We start from the raw sequence: 4185 nt of genomic DNA, 5'->3' as shown, positions 1-4185 counted from the left end.
GCCCCAGGTCACTGTGGCCAGAAGAGACTCCGGGAGTGGCAGCATGGGCAGTTCCCATGGAGGGGGAAGCAGGGGCAGCTGGGCCAGCTGGGCAGATATACAGATATTCAGACAGGGACTCGGCCAAGCCTGTACATCCAGTGCAGGATTTTCCTATCCATGCCACCTTGATCCCAGCATGTGCTCCATCCATCACGTACTTCTAGGAAACGCATGTCTGGTGCTGCACAGAGGCCCCTGAAAATAAAGGCAGCCTGGCAGGCTTGGACTGCTCCCACGCTCCCCAGCACTGACTCTAAAATCTCACGGAACACAGACTCTCTCAGACTCCGCCTGCAGCCCAACAGCACAGACTGCGGCCCCTGCCTCGCTTTATGCTGCCCTGTCAGAGGACAAAGTGCTGAGGGCACAGGCAGTGACAGGAGACACACAGAGCCTTCACACCATGGCGCGCTGCCTGCCTTTCATCAGCCACTCCCAGACCTTGCAGGAAGACATCCCCTCGCCTGGACACAGGCCAGCCCAAATTAAACTCTTTCTCCTAATGTTTCTCCTAAGAGCCTAACTACATTAAAGATACCTTATCGAGACTAACTGATACAAGCTAAGCTCCAGGCCTTAAGCCTTTTGCCAGCCCCAGAAGGACACATTCCATAGGGAAACTAAGTACGCCAGTGTGGAAGCTGTGTATTATCTGTGGGACGACCTAGAGCCTCCTTCCCCAGAGCTGCAGCCTAGAAATGGCTCACATGCTTGCAGAGCTGCAGCACTTGCTCCCACGCTGACTGATGACATGACCGACCACTCTGCAGCCTCACTGCCAGGAACAGAACTGCTCGGCTCTTGTCAGCACTCCTGAAAAAAAAAAAAAAAAGAAATGTAAGAAAAAAAAAGTGCTTTACCACCTGGTGCAGTGAGGGAAGGAGAACTCGGCCCATCTCACAGCCCGCTGCTCCATGCAAGACCATAAAGCAGAGCAGGAAAGTGGAGAGACTTGGCTTGAGTAGCAGAAAAATGAATGATAAGAAAAGAAGTCAGGAAAAGCTGGGAAAGCAAAGGAAAAGATGGGAAAAGCAGGACAAATGTTGGGAAAGCATGGGAAAAGGTGGGAAAACAAAGGAAAGAAAGGGGTAAGTTTGGAAAGTGTGGTAAAAAAAATGGGAAAGCATGGGAAATGGTGGACAAAGATGGGAAAGAATGGGAAAGCTAGAGAAAAGACGAATAACTAGGAAAGCATGGGAAAACGTGGGAACTGATTGGAAAAGCTGGAAACATCCTTTAAAAAGCTGTGCAAAGCAAAGAAAAAATAGCAAAAATAAAGAAAAATCAAAACAAATAAAAGACAAGAAAAACAAAGAAGTTTAAAGAAAAAAGAAAAAAGAAGAAATGAAAGAGCAACGCAAAGCAAAGCAGAGAAAAGCACAGCAAAGAGAAGACATGTAAAGTCGAGGAACCAACGTGAAAAAAAATATAAACAACAGTGAAAGAAAAAGCAAAGCACAGCCGTGAAAAACAAAGAAAAACAACAGGGAAAAAAAAACAACTGAAAAAAACAAAACAGGGAAGAAATCCAAACAAGTAAAGCCAAGCCAATCAATGAAAAGGAAATAAAAAAGCAATGCAAAGCCAAGAAAAATAAAGAAAAAAAGCAAACCAAGGCAAAGACAGGGAAAAAAAGAAGGAAAAATAAGTCAAAAAAAGACACAAAAAGCAACAAAGACAGAAAAGGCAAAAAGGAAAGAAAACCATCATGTAGCAAAGGGAAAAAAAAGCAAGATGTGTATAAGAGACAGCCTCACAACACCCTGTCCATTCCCACACCCCCATTCCACCCCACAGAAGCCCCATTCCCCCCTTGAACCCCTCAAGTTCTTCTCCACAATGCCTCCCTCCACCTTCAGACCCAATTTCCACCCCAGAGAAGCCCCACTTATCCCTTTCTCCCTTCCACAACCTCCCCATCCACCCCTGGAGTTATTCAGAAGGATCTGGAGATGTCCCTGAGGGGTCTTTGGGCATTCAGGGGGTCCTCATGTGGATCCAGGAGATTCTGGAGTCATCCAGAAGGGTCTGGAAGTGTCCCAGAGGGATCTTGGGGTGACCAGGGGATCCAGGAGTCCTCCAGAGGTCTCAAGTGGGGATTTTGGGAACAACCCCATGCAGTGACATGTCCCCCCTCCCTCTCCGTCCTCATGAGATTGCTCTGATAAATGTCAATTTTTGGTAACATAAACAAAATATTGTTTTTGTTTTATCTTTTCCCCCCCACCTCCCTGCAGAAACTGACACTTCCTGCCAAACCCCAAACTGGCATCGGGTGTCACTGTCACGTGGAGTGGACAGAAGGACCCCCCGGGGCCCTGGGGATGTTGCGCCGCAGTTGGGGACACCGTGACAAGCTTGAAGACTTCCCAGGGACTTGTCCAGTGGGGACACTGCATCATGGTGTCACACCCCCAAAGTTGGGACATCCCCTTGGGGGCACACCCATGTCACCCCCAAAATGTCACACCCTAGACCTGGGGACACCCCAAAGTTGGTGTCACCCTCGTATCACCCCTACCATGTCACACCCCAAAGCCGGGGGAACCCCCGTGTCACCCCCCAAGTGTCACACCCCAAAGTTGGGGACACCCCTCTGGGGATCCCCCCCACAGACCACACTGTTTCGATGAGGTGGGGGTGGGGAGGGCACCCCTTATTTTTGTAATTAGGGTTTATTTGGTGGTAACAGGGGATTGGGGGATGCTCCCCCCTGTGCCCCCACGTGAATAAAGGGCAGAGGGCAATATCCCACCTTATCCCATCCCATATCCCATCCTGTATCCATTCTGTATCCATAGCCCAGCCTGTATCTATATCCCCAAATCCATCCCAGATCCTTATCCCCATATCCCATTCCACATCCATCCCATATTCTTCCCATATCCCATCCCATAGCCATCCCATATTCCATCGCGTATCCGTATCCATTCCAGATCCATATCNAGAAGTGAAGAGAAGGCAAGTGAAGGGCAGCGAAAGTAAGTGTAGGCTAAGGCAAGGGGGAAGGAGAGGGGCAAGGGAGCCAAGAGGGGGAAGGGGAATAAAAAATAGAAAAACATAAAAATAAATGAAAAAGAAAAAGAGATGAAAAAAAGAAAACGTAAAAGGAGAAGAAAACAAGGAAAAATTAAAAAAAAAGGTTATAAAGGAAATACAAGAAATAAGAAAAAGAGAACAAATGATGTAAATGAAAAAAAGAAAAAGGATAAAAATGGAAAGGGATAAAAAGAAAAAACCCAGTTTTTACCGGTTTTTATTGGTCCATACGAGTGTGCAATTGTACTGATTCCTGTGGGTCTCTACTGACCACGATGAATCCATACTGGTCTGTACTTGTCCTTCCTGGTCTTTAATGGTCCATTATTGAGCCATGGTCAAGGTTGGCCCCATGCAGTTCCTTGTGCAGCGGGAGATAGACGTGGCCGTAGCCGAGCAGTACGGCTACCCGTAACCCTGCGCTCCTGGCCAGCCCTCGCAGCACCAGGCAGCAGCGGCAGCGTCCCAGGGGCACCACCAGCGGCCCCATCCCTCCCCTCCAGAACTGAGCAGTCCTCCACAGTCATCACTGCAGCGGGATGGGACGTTGTTTGGACGCTGAACTTGTTGCGGGATGGGAATTTGGGGAATACTGTCATTTCTCTTCCCCGTTGTTTTCGATGCGAAGTTATTCAATGCCTTGTGTTCCCTTTGCTGCATCTCTGCCTGCAGTCCTTTGCGCAGTGTCCCCCAGCTCCCCATGCCCACCTCCGGGGCAGGATGGGGCACCACCAATGGCTGTGTCCCTCAGCTGCCCCCACCAGCCCCAGCCCTCCTCTCCCCCTGCAATCCTTTCTGCAGCGGGATGCAGAGGGCGTTGAACACAGCTCGCCTGCGCTGCCTGTGCTAGCGCCGTGAATTGCTGTGGGGATGGGCACCAGGCAGGGCACGGGAGGATGGAGGGGGAATTGCCCCAGGTCACTGTGGCCAGAAGAGACTCCGGGAGTGGCAGCATGGGCAGTTCCCATGGAGGGGGAAGCAGGGGCAGCTGGGCCAGCTGGGCAGATATACAGATATTCAGACAGGGACTCGGCCAAGCCTGTACATCCAGTGCAGGATTTTCCTATCCATGCCACCTTGATCCCAGCATGTGCTCCATCCATC

The sequence above is a fragment of the Numida meleagris genome, unplaced genomic scaffold (genome assembly GCF_002078875.1).
Source record: "Numida meleagris isolate 19003 breed g44 Domestic line unplaced genomic scaffold, NumMel1.0 unplaced_Scaffold330, whole genome shotgun sequence".
Lineage (NCBI taxonomy): Eukaryota > Metazoa > Chordata > Aves > Galliformes > Numididae > Numida > Numida meleagris.
This window is presented reverse-complemented; position numbering follows the sequence as displayed.